This window comes from Globicephala melas, chromosome X, assembly GCF_963455315.2.
Source record: "Globicephala melas chromosome X, mGloMel1.2, whole genome shotgun sequence".
In the NCBI taxonomy this organism is placed as follows: domain Eukaryota; kingdom Metazoa; phylum Chordata; class Mammalia; order Artiodactyla; family Delphinidae; genus Globicephala; species Globicephala melas.
In genome coordinates, this window is record NC_083335.1 from 66,491,208 (window position 1) to 66,508,465 (window position 17,258).

General features: G+C 43.3%; 1 long non-coding RNA gene across 13 annotated transcripts in view; it reads left to right on the plus strand.

Moving 5' to 3' along the window:
* Positions 1–659: 659 nt before the first annotated feature.
* Positions 660–17,258, plus strand: part of LOC115847415 (uncharacterized) — a 31,156-nt gene continuing 14,557 nt past the window's right edge. For 4 of the 13 annotated variants that reach the window (XR_009560806.1, XR_009560799.1, XR_009560805.1 and 1 more), the window contains exon 1: positions 660–1,395. This is a non-coding gene — a long non-coding RNA (uncharacterized lncRNA). The other 9 variants (XR_009560797.1, XR_009560801.1, XR_009560803.1 and 6 more) reach the window with 9 other exon arrangements.

The following is a 17,258-nucleotide window of genomic DNA, read 5'->3' on the forward strand; positions in this document are numbered from 1 at the left end:
CAGAGTGCTGGAGTAGAAAATACACTGAATCAGAATCATGGTGTGTGACTTTGAGCACATCGTGTAACCTTTATGGGTCTCTTTTTCTAGTAAACCTTCACTATCACATTAGATAACGGAAGGGAAAGTCCCTTGAAGAGGGTTCTAACCTTAATGTATTGCCCCTTCCTAGCTTCTTTGGTTCAAACGTTTGGTGGGGCAGTTATACATTCTGGCTAAATGAGGTATTTGGATACTTTATTAACATATCAAAGCTCTACTTCCCCTTTCCTCCTATTTCAAAACCAAATTAAACTAAAACCTTTTCATTTGCTATACTGTTTGTGGAGAATTTTAACATCAGTTATCTAATTTGATTTACTCAACGTCCCTATTTTACAGATGCGAACCCATTGAAAACCCTTTGAAGTCGTGGCTCCTAGACTAGAAATGAAGCCTACCTCCAGTCTAATGTTCTTTTTAGTATGTTGCTGTGTTTTTTTGAAATCTCTCTTTTTCTTGTTACTGGGTAAATTTTTGAGCTGGCTAAACTACAAATATGTCTGGCTTTCAATCTTCTAGGCCACTCCTCTTCTACTCCCTCCGCCCTCAGTCCCCTCCCTCTCACTTCTTAAAGCGCTGCACTTTGCTGCGACCGCCATATTTCTTCTTTTCCCGGGGTAGAAGCTTGCTCATATTGGATCTCTTTGCCCTTGTGGTTCTTTCTGGAACATTTTCCAGCCCCCAACCATGCCTTATGGCGTATTTCTTTTAAAAAATTCACCAAAAATTCATAAAATATTTTTAAAAATCTGAAATTTCTCCTAGTATTTTCTTGACACCTCGCTATTTTACAGATATTTGGGATATTTTTAGGCAGTTTTCAATTTTAAAGGAATTTTTCTTTGGAATTATTTTTGGTTGACTCCTCTGGTTTTTTGTGGTTTAGTCTTCTTTTTCTCCCCCTTTTCTATATTTTGCCCATCGGGGCTGTGGATACCTGGTTTTAATATTGTTATTTTTTTGCCCATCGGGGCCGCGGATACCTGCTTTTAATTTTTTTTTCCCTTAGCCCATCGGGGCCTCGGATACCTGCTGTGTACCCCCTCTCTCCCCAACCCTCTGGCCCAACGGGGCAATGGATACCTGCCTTTTTTTTTTTTTTTAATTTATTTTTTGGCCCATCGGGGCCTTGGATACCTGCTTTGATTTTTCTTTTTTTCCTTTGCCCATCGGGGCCTCGGATACCTGCTTTAATTTTTTTTTTCCTTGCCCATCGGGGCCGCGGATACCTGCTTAGATTTTTTTTTTCATCGCCCATCGGGGCTTTTTATGGATGGAAAAGTGTTGGGTTTTGTGGTTCGTTGTACTATCTGGAATGTCTACAAAATGTTGCTGCTAATCGTTTGGTGTTGTGTGAGTGGACCTACGGCTTTGGCTGGGAGATGACTTTGCAGTTAGGCTAGGGGGTTGGTTAGGCTGGGGAGGAAAGATGGCGGCCACTTTAGAATTGCCGCCCAGCTTGGCTGAGAGCTAGTTGTTTGTGCTAAATATAAACCAGGAAGGTAAGATGAATAGTGGGACAGGCAGAGGAAATGATATGCATTGCATGAGTTAAGTGTTTTGAATGAGCTGATTTGGGTCATGTTAGGAGTTTTGCATGAATTGTGGTATCATGAGGTGGAAAAACAGGATCATCCTGTGTCACATTACAAAAGGCTAATCGAAAATGAGAGGGAGAGGACCTAGGCGCAGGGTTCAAAATGGCGATTTTGACTTTGCAGCATTGCTTAGCATGGCTCTCTGCTTTGTTAGAGTGTTCAAAATGGCGGATCCATTTTGCCGCAGTGTTCCAGTGGCGGGAAGCCACATCATGGGTGTCTTTGTTCTAGTGTGCAGCATGGCGGTGGAAATATTCTGTTACATAGTAAAAGATGGCGGCTTAAGTACTTGCCGCAGTCTAAAACATGGCGGGCCTTTGTCTTTGCCGTGTGCATTTCCTGACAGGTTTTGCTGCAGGGACAATATGGCTGACCTTGTCATGTGTATATCATGGCAGTTTGTCACGTGGATGTCATGGCAGGGGTGAGCGACCGTTACATTCTTGGCGGGCTTTGCACCAGGAGGGCCTGCCGCATTGTTAAAGATGGCGGGCTTTGCCGCGAAAAAGTGAAAGGAGGGATTGGCAATGTTGGATTGCCGCATGACCCACCCAATCAGAAAGGATGGTGGAATTGGTCGCAGCCAGTTAGTGGAGGATGGAATTAGACCGAGTTAGAATAGCACCTCGCTACCGTCTCTATTCAGCCAGTCAGGACGGGCCACGTTTGTACTACTCCCAGTGGGTGGTACCAAGGTCTTTCCAAGGACATTTGGCCTTTCCACCTCCCTCCCCTTTCACTTTGCTCCCTCCCCTCCGGCATTGCCACTTGCAGTGCAGGATATTAGGCTGTGCGGGCTGAACTTCACGCCATTCCTCTGCATTGGTGCCGTGGCCTAAGGCTAGTGTACTACCCGCCCCCGCCAACCCCGCCTCTGCTCTTCTGCACTTTGGCCAGGGGCAGTGCTCCATGCCTGCCAAGTGTGAAAATGGCGGTGAGTCGTGGCCAGGACCAGAATGGATCGCAGATGATCGTTGGCCGACAGGTGGCAGAAGAGGAATCCCTGCCTTTCTCAAGAGGAACACCTACCCCATGGCTAATGCTGGGGTCGGATTTTGATTTCTATTTGTTTCTTGGATGTTAGTCATACATAGTTTGATTATGTGGTTTGCTAGTGTTCGATTTAAGCCTTAAGGGACTACTATGGAAATGTATTTAGGGGCTTTATTTGTAGACTTCATTTCAGTTACATTTAATTGGTTTTCATGTTTGGGTTCCTTTAAAATTCCTTAAAGTTTTCAGTTTCTTTTTCTACAAATTGCTTAAACTTTTTTTGTCTTTAGATGTTCAAAGTAAAATAATAAGCCATTTTAAAGTTTTTACTATTTTTTACTTTGGGGCTGACTTAATAAACTACTTCCCTTTGGATTTTTGAAGAGTCTTATAGCACAGAAGTAGTTAATTAAAAATTTAACTTTATGACTGAATGTAAAAAGGAATATTTGAAGGTCCACTCCGGTCCAGGCCTTGCTTTGTTCTCACCCTTAATGCTGCACTAATTGACTAATGACCCACCTATCTGCAGGAAACTTGAATTGCTGTGGACTTGCTTCTTCTATTCGAACTTATTATATTGGAGTATTATTGCTCATAATTTCAGTTTTCTGTGGTTCCTTGACTCCACAGCCTCTAGCTCCACCCCAGCCCTTTTCCCAGCAACCCCCTTAATGGCCCCAGCCCCGGCCCCAGCCCCAGCCCCGGCCCCAGCTCTGGCCCCAGTCCCGGCCCCAGCCCCAGCCCCGGCCCCGGCCCCAGCCCCAGCCCCTGGCCCGGCCCCAGCCCCTGCCCCGGCCCCTGCCCCGGCCCCTGCCCCAACCCCAGCCCCAGCCCCAGCCCCAGCCCAGCCTCAGTCCTGTTTCTCCCTAAAGCCCGTGAAATTTGCATTGATTCAGTGCTAAAAATAAGTTGTCCACGTTGCTCACCCAGTAGACTGGGATACCCTGTCTGCCTCTAGCATTGCAGATACTGAATGCTGACTATCTGAGTCACCATTTTCAATTAATGTACAGAATCCCTTTTGTCCATTGTCCCATGTTAGAACAAAGAATCCACACACCCTTTGCATTAATGTTAGGAAATGTTAATTAATTGAGAGCTTTCATAAGTCTAGTTACTCAATCTTCTCAATCCCCTGTCCTTAAGGAAGGAGAAACCATTCCTCTGTCATTGATGCAGTAGTCACAATCCCAGTTTTCTGGACAGTGCATATATACTGTGCTGACCACCTAAACTCTTTGCACTGAGTGAAATTCTAATTGTTCATAATCCTGCCCATTGGATTAGATCCCAGTCAAAAACCCTTTTGCATTCAGCAGGGGGCACAGAAAACCCAGATTTTTTGTTCCACAGTTAATGTGCTCAGTCCCAATTGTCATAGCCTTGTCCATTAAACAAAGGCATCCTACCAATTTTGCTCTGCTTTTCGGGAGTCCTGCTGTTCTTGGACAATTAAAGTACCAAACTGTACATCGTCTTCCCCGTTAATCAATGACCCTCCATCCCATTCGCATTGCTATTAGGCACTGCTGACTACCTGAGACCATCTTCCTTGAATTATTAATGAGAAGAATCCCAATTGTTCATTACACAAGTCCTCTGCAACTTTTTTGTACTACAGCAGAAGTGCTCATCCTCAAAGTCCTTTACTTTGGTATATTAATGGGTACAATTACTGTTAGTCATGGTCCTGCTTAACAGGTAAGACCCGCCCATGCTCTTCATTGCTCCTAGGCAGTTCAGACTACCTATCACTTTGCATTAATATGTAAAATCCTCATTTCCCATGGTCCCATCCATTAGTCTAGGATATCCCTTACCTCTGTGCCATTTCTTCTGAGGAGTTCTGATTACCCAAAGTCCCTTCTCTTATTAAACAATTGATGTGCATAATTACATATATCTATGGTCCCATGCAATAAAAAATGAAATCCCACACTCGGTGGAATACTGCTAGGTCATGCAGATTATTCAAGAACTCAGCTTTTGGACAGTTAATTTGCACAGTTGCAGTTGTCCAGAGTCCTGTCCATTTTAATGGGCCACTGTATCCCATTTGCATGCTATATGGGTCAGACTCTCAAGGAACCTTCTCTTGAATTGATAATGTTCATAGTTGCATTTGTCAATGTCCTGTGAATTAGTCACACCCACCCACTTTGTATTCTGGCAGAGGACCCTTACTACTTAGGAACTCTGCACTAGGACATTTTATGTGCACAAACCTAATTGATTACACCTGAGCCTTTTGTATCAGGAACCCTGCACCATCTTTACTTCTGAAAGGTGCTAATTATCTAAGGCCATTTCCTGACACTGTTCATGTGCAAAATTGCAGTCCCAATGACTCCTTTCTTTAAACTAGAATCCCATCCCCAACTAACTGCCTTTGCATTACAGCAGAGGATACTTCCGGCAGTTAATGGGCTTGATTGCAGCTACAGACCCCTTTGTTAGTCTAGCACCCATTCCCCTCCTAGATGATTTGCATTACTACAGGCAGTACAAGGGACTGATAATGGACTTAGACAGCTACAGTCCCTTATGTTAACCTAGGAACCCATCCCCACCTAACTCCCTTTGAGTGAGGAGGGTACTGCGGAGGGTACTTGGAACTGTTAATGAGCTTTATTGCAGCTACAGTTCCTTTTGTCACTCTAGAATCCATTCCCTTCCTACTCGATTTGCATTACCACAAAGGGCACAAGGGACTGTTAATGTGCTTAAGTGGAGCTACAGTCCCTTATGTTAACCTAGGAACCCATCCCCCCCAACTCCTTTTGCATTAATGCAGAGCCTACATGGACTTGTTAATGGGCTTAATTGTACTGCTGTCCCTTCTGTTAGTCTAGAATCCCATCCCTCCTACTCAATTTGTGTTACCCCAGAATGTATGAGAGGCTGTTACTGTGCTTAAATGCATCTATAGTCTCTTACGTTTACCTATGATCCCATTCCTGTCTAAATCTCTTTGCATGACTGCAGAGGGTACTTGGGACTGTTAATAGGCTCAATTAGAGCTACAGTCCCTTCTGTTAGCAGAGTCCCATGCCCTCCTACTCTATTTGTATTACCAAAAGGGGGACAACGGACTGTTAATGGGCTTTATTGCAGATACAGTCCCTTCTGTTAATCTAGAATCAGTTTCCTTCTTGTTGGATTTGCATTACCACAGAGGGTACAAGGGACTGTTAATGTCCTTAAATGCAGCTGTAGTCCTTTATGTTAACCTAGGATCCCATCCCCAACTATCTCCCTTTTCATTACTGCAGAGCCTACATAGAACTTGCTAATGGGCTTAATTGTACTACTGTCCCTTATCTTAGCCTACGATCCCATCCCCTCCTAATTCCCTTTAGATTACCAGAGAGGACACAAGGGACTGTTAATGTGCTTTTAAATGCATGTACAATCCCCCTCCCCCCGTTTTTTAACCTAGGATTCCATTCCCACCTCACCCTCTTTTCATGACTGCAGAGGGTACTTGGGACTGTTAATGGGTTTTATTGCAGCTACAGTCCCTTCTGTTAGGCTAGATTCCCATTCACTCCTACACGATTTACATTAACACAGAAGGCACAAAGGACTGCTAATGTGCTTAAATAGAGCTACAGTCCTTTATGTTAATCTAGGATCCCATTGCCACCTAACTCCCTTTTCATTACTGCAGAGCCTACATGGACTTGTTAATGGGCTTAATGGCACTGCTGTCCCTTCTGTTAATCTAGGAGTCCATCCCACCTACTCAATTTGCATTATCCCAGAGTGTACAAGAGACTGTTACTGTGCTTAAATGCATCTACAGTCTCTTACGTTTACCTATGACCCCATTCCCACCTAACTCCCTTGCACTACCACAGAGGGTACAATGGACTGTTACTGTGCTTAAAAGCAGCTACAGTCCCTTATGTTTATCTAGGACCCTATTCCCGCCTGACTCCCTTTTAATGACTGCAGAGGGTACTTGGGACTGTTAATGGGCTTTACTGCAGCTACAGTCCCTTCTGTAAATCTAGAATCAGTTTCCTTCTTACTGGATTTGCATTACCACATAGGGTAACTGGGACTGTTAATGTGCTTAAATGGAGCTATAGTCCCTTATGTTAACCTAGGATCCCATTCCCACCTAACTTCCTTTTCATTAATGCAGAGCCTATATGGGACTTGTTAACGGGCTTAATTGCACTGCTGTCCCTCCTATTAGTCTAGGAGCCCATCCCTCTTACTTGATTTGCATTACCCCAGAGTGTAGAGACTGTTAACATCCTTAAATGCATCTACAGTCTCTCATGTTTACCTATGATCCCATTCCCATTTAAATCTCTTTTCATGACTGCAGAGGGTACTTGGGACTGTTAATGGGTTTTATTGCAGCTACAGTCCCTTCTGTTAGTCTAGATTCCCATTCACTCCTACACGATTTACATTAACGCAGAAGGCACAAAGGACTGCTAATGTGCTTAGAGCTACAGTCCTTTATGTTAATCTAGGATCCCATTGCCACCTAACTCCCTTTTCATTACTGCAGAGCCTACATGGACTTGTTAATGGGCTTAATGGCACTGCTGTCCCTTCTGTTAATCTAGGAGTCCATCCCACCTACTCAATTTGCATTATCCCAGAGTGTACAAGAGACTGTTACTGTGCTTAAATGCATCTACAGTCTCATGTTTACCTATGACCCCATTCCCACCTAACTCCCTTGCACTACCACAGAGGGTACAAGGGACTGTTACTGTGCTTAAAAGCAGCTACAGTCCCTTATGTTTATCTAGGACCCTATTCCCGCCTGACTCCCTTTTAATGACTGCAGAGGGTCCTTGGGACTGTTAATAGGCTTTACTGCAGCTACAGTCCCTCTGTTAATCTAGAATCAGTTTCCTTCTTACTGGATTTGCATTACCACAAAGGGCACAAGGGACTGTTAATGTGCTTAAATGGAGCTATAGTCCCTTATGTTAACCTAGGATCCCATTCCCACCTAACTTCCTTTTCATTAATGCAGAGCCTATATGGGACTTGTTAATGGGCTTAATTGCACTGCTGTCCCTCCTATTAGTCTAGGAGCCCATCCCTCTTAACTTGATTTGCATTACCCCAGAGTGTAGAGACTGTTAACATCCTTAAATGCATCTACAGTCTCTCATGTTTACCTATGATCCCATTCCCATTTAAACCTGTTTGAATGACTGCAGAGGTTACTTGGGACTGTTAATGGGTTTATTGCAGCTACAGTCCCTTCTGTTAGTCTAGACTCCCATTCACTCCTACACGATTTACATTAACATAGAAGGCACAAAGGACTGCTAATGTGCTTAAATAGAGCTACAGTCCTTTATGTTAATCTAGGATCCCATTGCCACCTAACTCCCTTTTCATTACTGCAGAGCCTACATGGACTTGTTAATGGGCTTAATGGCACTGCTGTCCCTTCTGTTAATCTAGGAGTCCATCCCACCTACTCAATTTGCATTATCCCAGAATGTACAAGAGACTGTTACTGTGCTTAAATGCATCTACAGTCTCTTACGTTTACCTATGACCCCATTCCCACCTAACCCCCTTGCACTACCACAGAGGGTACAATGGACTGTTACTGTGCTTAAAAGCAGCTACAGTCCCTTATGTTTATCTAGGACCCTATTCCCGCCTGACTCCCTTTTAATGACTGCAGAGGGTACTTGGGACTGTTAATGGGCTTTACTGCAGCTACAGTCCCTTCTGTAAATCTAGAATCAGTTTCCTTCTTACTGGATTTGCATTACCACATAGGGTAACTGGGACTGTTAATGTGCTTAAATGGAGCTATAGTCTCTTATGTTAACCTAGGATCCCATCCCCACCTAACTTCCTTTTCATTAATGCAGAGCCTATATGGGACTTGTTAATGGGCTTATTTGCACTGCTGTCCCTCCTATTAGTCTAGGAGCCCATTCCTCTTACTTGATTTGCATTACCCTAGAGTGTAGAGACTAATATCCTTAAATGCATCTACACTCTCTCATGTTTACCTATGATCCCATTCCCATTTAAAGCTCTTTGAATGACTGCAGAGGGTACTTGGGGGAGTTAATGGGCTCAATTAGAGCCATAATCCCTTCTGTTAGTCTAGATTCCCATGCCCTCCTACTCCATTTGCATTACCAAAGGGGATACAAGGGAATGTTAATGTGCTTAAATGCAATTACCTAGGATCCCCTCTCCACCTAACTCCCTTTTCGTGATTGCAGAGAGTACTTGGGACTGTTAACGGGCTTTGTTGCAGGCACAGTCCCTTCTGTTATCTAGAATCCATTCCATCCTACTCCATTTGCATTAACACAGAGAGTACAGGGACTGCTAATGTGCTTAAATAGAGCTACAGTCCTTTATGTTACTCTAGGATCCCATTGCCACCTAACTCCCTTTTCATTACTGCAGAGCCTACATGGACTTGTTAATGGGCTTTATTACACTGCTGTCCCTTCTGTTCGTCTAGAATCCCATCCCTGTACTCAGTTTGCATTACCCCAGAGTACACGAGAGACTGTTACTGTGGTTAAATGCATCTACAGTCTCTTATGTTTACCTGTGATCCCATTCCCACCTAACTCCCTTGCACTACCACAGAGGGTACAAGGGACTGTTACTGTGCTTAAAAGCAGCTACAGTCCCTTATGTTTATCTAGGACCCTATTCCCACTTAACTCCCTTTTAATGACTGCAGAAGGTACTTGGGACTTTTAATGGGCTTAAATGCAGCTATAGTCCCCTGTCTTAAACTAGGATCCCATCCCTAATTATCTCCCTTCCATTACTGCAGAGCCTACATAGGACTTGTTAATGGCCTTAGTTGCACTACTGTCCCTTCCGTTAGTCTAGGATCCCATCTCTACCTAATTCCTTTTAGGTTACCAAAGAGGATACAAGGGACTGTTAATATGCTTAAATGTAGAAACAATCGCTTTTTTTAGGTAGGATCCTATTTTCACCTAACTCCCTTTGCATTACCACAGAGGGTACAAGGGACTGTTACTGTGCTTAAAAGCAGCTACAGTCACTTATATTAACCTAGGATCCCATCCCCAACTATCTCCCTCTTCATTACTGCAGAGCCTACATAGAACTTGCTAATGGGCTTAATTGTACTGCTGTCCCTTATCTTAGCCTAGGATCCCATTAGAGCTAATTACCTCCTAATTCCCTTTAGATTACCAGAGAGGACACAAGGGACTGTTAATGTGCTTTTAAATGCAAGTGCAATCTCCCCCCCGCCTTTTAACCTAGGATTCCATTCCCACCTCACTCTCTTTTCATGACTGCAGAGGGTACTTGGGATTGTTATTGGGCTTTATTGCAGCTACAGTCCCTTCTGTTACCCTAGATTCCCATCCACTCCTACATGATTTGCGTTACCACAGGCTCTACAAGGGACTGTTAATGGGCTTAAAAACAGCTACAGCTCCTTATGTTAACCTAGGATCCCATCCCCACCTAACCTCTCTTTTCACAACTGCAGAGGGTACTTGGGACTGTTAATGGACTCAATTAGAGCTATAGCCCCTTCTGTTAGTCCAGATTCCCATGCCCTCCTACTCAATCTGCATTACCAAAGGGAGTACAATGGATTGTTTATGTGCTTAAATGGAGCTACAGTCCCTTTTGTAACCTAAGATTCCATTTCCACCTAACTCCCTTTCCTGACTGCAGAGGGTACTTGGGACTGTTACCGAGCTTACTGTAGCTGCGTTCCCTTCTGTTAGTGTACATTCCCATCCTCTCTTACACGGTTTGCATTACCACAAACTGTATAACTATTAATGTGCTTAAATGCAACTACAGTCCCTTATGTTAACCTAGGATCCCATTCCCACCTAACTCCCTTTTCATTAATGCAGAGCCTACATGGGACTTGTTAATGGGCTTAATTGCACTGCCCTCCCTTCTATTAGTCTAGATTCCCAGGCTGTCCTCGATTTGCATTACCAAAGGGGGTATAATGGACTGTTAATGTGCTTAAATGCAGCTACAGTCCCTTTTTTTTTTTTTAACCTAGGAACCCATTCCTACCTAACTCCCTTTTTATGACTGCAGAGGGTACTTGGGACTGTTAACGGGCTTAATCACAGCTACAGTCCCTTCTCTTAGTCTAGATTCCCATCCCCTCCTACAGATTTACATTACCACAGAGGATACAAGGGACTGTTAATGTGCTTAAATGCAGGTATAGTCCCCTTTATTGTTTCACCTAGGATCCCATTCCCAACTAACCCCCTTTGCATTACCACTGACTGTACAAGGGACTGTTAACATGCTTAAATGCAATTATAGTCCCTTATGGTAATCTTGGATACCACCCCCAACTAACTCACTTTGTATGACTGCAGAGAATACTTGGGACTTTAAACGCGATTGATTGCAGCTACAGTCCTTTCTGTTAGTCTAGGATCTGTTCCCTTCCTTCTTGATTTGCATTACCAGAGAGGGTAGAATGGTTAATATACTTAAATGGATCTACAGTCCCTTTTGATAACCAGGATCCCATTTCCACCTAACTCCTTTTGCACTACCACAGAGGCTACAAAGTACTGTTGAAGTGCTTAAATGCAGCTACAGTCCCTTATGTTAACCTAGGATCTTGTTCCCACCTAACTCCCTTTGCATGACTGCAGAGGGTATTTGGGACTATTAATGGGCTTTACTGAAGCCACAGTCCCTTAGTCTAGGATCCCATCCCCTCCTACAGGATTTACATTACCACGGAGGGTACAAGGGACTGTTATGGTGCTTAAATGCAGGTAGAGTTCAAGGATCCCATTTCCGCCTGCCTCCATTTGCATTACCAAAGAGGCTACCAGGGACTGCTAATGTGTTTAAATGCAGGTACAGTGCCTTGAGTTAACCCCGAAATCCCACCTAACTCCCTTTTCATGACTGCAGATGGTAATTGGGACTGTTAACAAGCTTTAATGCAGCTACGGTTTCCCTCTTAGTCTAGAATCCCATTCCCTCCTACTTGATTTACATTACCACAGAGTGTACAAGGGATTTTTAATGTGCTTAAATGGCACTACAGTCCCTTATGTTACCTATGATCCCATTCCCACCTAATTCCCTTTGCATGACTGCAGAGCGTACTTGGGACTGTTAATGCGTTTACCTGCCTATACAGTCTCATCTGTCCGTCTAGATTCCCATGCCCTCCTACTAAATTTGCATTATAAAAGAGGGTACAAAGGACTGTTAATGTGCTTAAATGCAGTTACAGTCCCTTTGTAAGGTGGGATCCCATTCCCACATAACTCCCTTTGCATCATCCCAGAGGCTACAAGGGACTTTCAATGTGCTTAAATGCAGGTACAGTTTCTTATGTTAACCTTGAACTATATTCCCACCTAACTCCCTTTACATCACTGCAAAGGGTACTTGGGACTCTTAATGGGCTTCATTGAAGCTGCTGTCCCTTCTGTTGGTCTAGATTCCCTTTCCCTCCTTGATTTGCATTACCACAGTGTACAATGGACTGTTACTGTGCTTGAATGCAGGTACAGTCCTTTTTTTTTTAAACCTAGGATCCCATTCCCACCTAACTCCCTTTGCATTTCTGCAGAGGGCACTTGGGACTATTTTAATTGGACTCCTGTCCCTTCTGTTAGTCTGGGATCCCATCCCCTCCTACTTGATTTGCGTTTCCACAGAGGCTACAAGGGACTGTTAATGTGCTTATTAAATGCAGGTACAATCCCTTATGTTAACCTAGGATCCCATTCCCACCTATCTCCTTTTGCATGACTGCAGAGGTATTTGAGACCTTTAAAGTGGTTAGTGGCAGCTGTAGTCCCATCTGTTAAGTGTACTTTCTCAAGCACTCCAATTCCCTCACGTAACTTGGGAACATATTTCGGACTGTCACTGTGCTCGTTTTTGGCTGTGGTCCCTTTGTAATTCTAGGATCTCATCCCTTTCTACTCATTTGTATTACTTGTTGGTATTGGGACAGAAAGGTGCTTAAATGCAGCTGTAATCTGTTTTGTTAATCTAGGATTCCATGCCCTCTTAACTCCCTTAACATTACCTAGGAGTGTATTTGGGACTGTTGAAGTGCTTAATTGCATCTGTGGTCCCTTCTGTTAGTCTCACTTCCCATGCCCTCTTACTCCCTTTGCGTTACAGCAGAGGGCACTTGGGACTATTAAAGTGTTTAATTGCAGCTGTGGTCCCTTCTCAGTCTGGGGTCCATCCCCTCCAGCTTTGTTTGCATTACCACAGAAGGTACTTGGATCTGTGAATGTGTTTAAATGCAGATATGGTCCCTTTTGTTAGTTTTGGATCCCATGACCCCCTTTACATTACCTGGGAGGGCATTTGGGACTGTCATGATGGTAATTGCACCTGTGTTCCCTTCTGTTGGTCTAGAATCCCGTTACCTCCTACTCCCTTTGCATTACATGGGAGCGTTTTTGGGACTCTTAAGATGCTTAACTGCAACTATGGTCCTTTCTGTCAGTCTAGTTTCCAGTCCCTTTCTACTCCAGTACCCTTACCACAGAGGGTACTTGGGACTGTTGTGGTGCATCCCATCCTCTCACACCCTGTCAGCATTACAGCATAGGGTCCTGAACACCAAGGCCCCTTCTTTTCACTGTTAATGCACAATTGCATTTGTCCTTCTTCCTCTGCAGTATATAAAGACCTCACTAACTTCCCTTGTATTCAGTGGTGGATGCCCTTTACTCAAGACCTTTGTACTAGAATAAAGTGAACCATGGTAATTGACCACAAATATATCTTTCACTTAAGTCCCTTGTACTCTCTTTGTTTTAAAAGAAGATGTATTAATTACCTCCGTTACTTTTTCTGGGAGTATTTACATGCAAAATTCCAGTGTTCAAGGCCCCTGTCTTTAATATCCCTCCCTTTCTGTATTATATCAGGGGATGTTAGTGACTCAGAGTCCTTCTCTTTGGACTCATTGTGCATGTGCCCTCGTGACAAGCTAATATCTGGAGTTCTTAGTATTATAGGAGGGACTACTGACTAGTTTCTCTTTTGGACAGTTAATGTGCAAAATTACACTAGGATCCCATCACATTTCACCTCCTTTGCATCAGGGGTCCTGATCAACTGTGGCTGCTTTTCCTCTAGAGTTTAAACGTGCATAATTTCAGTAACCCATGCTCCCTTATGTTAGATTAGGATCCCATTTCCTTGCCCCATTTACGTTACTGCGGGGGCTTCTGACTAGCCAAGATAAGTTTTCTTGGACTGTTAATGTGTATACTTACATTTGCTCCTGTACCTGTACACCAGGTAAGGACCCTCCCCATTCTATTTATATTCCAACAGGAGGTGCCTACTACTCAAGATCTTACACACTACTGCAGTTAATGTGCACAATCTTAGTTGTCTTGTATACATTCTCAGTTGTCCACAACTGTGCTTTTTAGATCAGGACTCCACTTATTGAAGCACAGGTTACTTACTACCTTAAAGCCCTTGTTTTGGGACTGTGACTATGTGTAATTAAAATTGTCCATGGTCCTTTGAGTTAACTTGTGTCCCTGACTCTTTTCACACTCCCTTTGCTTTACTGCATGGGGTACTGTCCACTTAAGGCCCCTTTCTCAAATACGTGTAATGACAATTACATTAGGATCCTTCCCCTTCAAACCCCTTAGAAGTACCACAAAGATTTTGACCCCTAAGTCCCATTTCTTGTCCTGTTATTGTATTTGTCTGGGTTCCTGTGCACTAGACAAGGACACCTCTCCATTCCCTGTCCTTCCAGCAGGAAGTGCCCCCTCCACAGGACTGTTAAATTTGGACAGTCAAGGTGCACAATTGTAACTGACCACAACCAGTCACCTTGGACATTAATGTGCATAACTGCACATGGCTCATCCCATATGGATAAGATCCTATCCTCTCAGACCCCTTTTGTAGTACAGCAGGGGTAATGATCACTAAGGCCTCTTTTTATGGCTTGTTATTGTGCATAATTGCATTTGTGCATGTTCCTGTACAGTTGATGGGGGCACCTATCTCCCCACTCCCTTTGTCTTTTAGCAGGGAGTGCCTGCTACTTTAAGATCCTTATATTTGTACAAGGTATACGATTTTAATTGACCACACCATGTCCCTTCGACATTAATGTACATAACTGCAACTTAGTTCATCTTATCCTGTTGCCCTCCATTTGCAGTATATCAGGGTTGCTGACCCATATATCCCCATTCCTTGGCCTGTTAATGTGCATAATTGCATTTGGTTCTTGGGCAGTAGACAAGGATCCCCTCCTCCCCCACATTTCCTATGCCTTCCAGTAGGTTGTGCCCACCACCAAGACCTTTCTATTTGGACAGTTAATGTGCAGAATTGCAGTTTTTCACAACCCTGTTACTTCTAGGACTATTTTATCTCCTTTGTAATACTGCAGGGGATACTGTTTTCCCCCAAGGTCCCTTCTAGTGGACCGTTAATATACATAATTGAAATTGTTGTCTTTATCAGTAGACTAATGTCATATCCCCTCAGCTAACTATCATGACCTCAGCTCTTGGACAATTAATATGCACCAATAACATATCAAAAGTACGATCATTAGATAGGACCCCTGTACCCTCACTGTATACATCAGAGGTACTGACTAAGGCCCCTTTTTTGGACTGATAATGTGAATATTTGCAATTATCTATTCTCTCTTCTTTTTAGAGTCGGATAGCATCCCTTTGCACCCCCTTTGCATTACTGCAGGGGCTGCTAATGACACAAAACTTCTACTGGGACTGCTGATGAGCACAATGGCATTTAGCAATGGGTTTTTCCTCCCTGGCTTTGTTAGGCAAGCATTCCCAGCTCCAGCTTCCCATGGCATAATAAAGTATAAACACTGCAGTATGCTGTGAACTTGTCCATCAAACAACGACCCATACTCCCACTCCTTTTGCATTGGCTCCAGTGTATCAAATTCCAAGTAATCATAGTCTTGCCATTATCTTCCCTCTCCAGACCACTTGCCTGCCCTTGGACCCTTCTTATGGAATATTAATGCTCACAATTTCAGGTGTCCATGTACCCAGATAAGATTGTGCTCTCTTGCCCCTCCTGCTCCTGCCCTGCCCCTTTTGCATAGTTGATGGGAAATGTTGACTGAGCAAAATGCTTTTCTCTTGGACTTAAAACGTTAACAATCTCAGATGTCATTGTTTTGCCCATTTTGAATTTCTGTAATACCTTGGTTGCACTTTCTTTGGTCCGGCCCGTTAGACATGGACCCTTCCACTTCCTTCTTTGCATTACTTCTGAGTAGTGCTGACCTCCCACAACCCCTTCGGTGTTATTAACACAGTATTAATTGTCCCATTTTTTAGCCCATCAGCCCAAGATCTCCCTACCACTTTGATGTTGTGTTTGTGCAGTATTGACTACCAAAAGCAAGCCTGAACTAGGTGGCTGGGCCTTCACTCCTTTTCCTGCATTTGTCAATGATCCCAGTTCCAATTCTTTTCACATTCTGGGGACAGGAACCATTCCTACCCCCCTCTTACTGCTTTACTAGGCAAAATGCCCAAGGCAAGTCAGACCCAAGGGAACTGGATTGCTATCCTTTATTTGGGGTTTTCATTATACATAAGTATCAATTGAAAATTGTCTCCCCAGGAAGGAAGTTTAGCACTATCTGTGCATTCTTCCTTTCAAAGCAGATTGCCTGGCTAAGACTCTCTCCTCTCTTCTTGTATATTGCCATTGTATAGTGTCAACTGCCAAGATACAACCAAAAAGTTGCTGTTAAGTTTTTATGTTGTAAGGAAGATTGCAAGTTAGAATTGATAACCTGGTCATTGAAATTTTGAAGTCTAAAAACCTATTTATACCATGTACCTGATGACCAGTGTCTCTCATTTTACTAAGGGTGGTGGGTCTGTGGATAGACCACTGTGACTTTGATATTTTAGTATGATCAAAGGAGTTCTAGAGTGGAACTCTTAAGACCAGTATCTTTGGGCTCTACCACCATTTTCAAACCATTCCTTGTTTGGGCTTTAACAATTTTCACTTTTAGAAAAACTACCTAAACCTCCTAATCCTTAAATTTTTTCATCTGGAGCTCCAACCAGCCCCTACTTATTTCAAGAAGATTGCTGTAAAAGGATAAAAATGAGAGAACATATGCAGAGGTGCTTTTGAAAACCATAGATCAATTTATTTGATTAATCTATTACATAAAATGCCCCCTGTTTAATTCTGCTAATTTAAAGTAGCCTAAAGCACCACACTGAAGTGAGGACTTAGAAATGATGGAACCAGTTTCCCCATTTTATATGAAAAGAAAAATAAGCCAAGGTCTAATCATTCTTTCGGATATAAATTTCAACAGTGAGGTAGCTGCCTGGTAAAAATGAATAGTGTTCCAGCTCTAGTGTACAGGGTGTTTGGTGGCAGAGAAGTATTTAATATGGAACTGCTGGAGCAAATAACTAGTTATCACTACAGCAGTTCTTTGTAATCACTGAGAAAGGATACTCTTCTCTGAGAAGGATGTCAAAAGATTCGCCCAGCTCAGGGTGCTGTTTGCACTACTAGCTCCTTGGACAGCTGTAAGAAGTCTCTGGCTCTTTAGAATACTGTAAGTACTACTTTGCA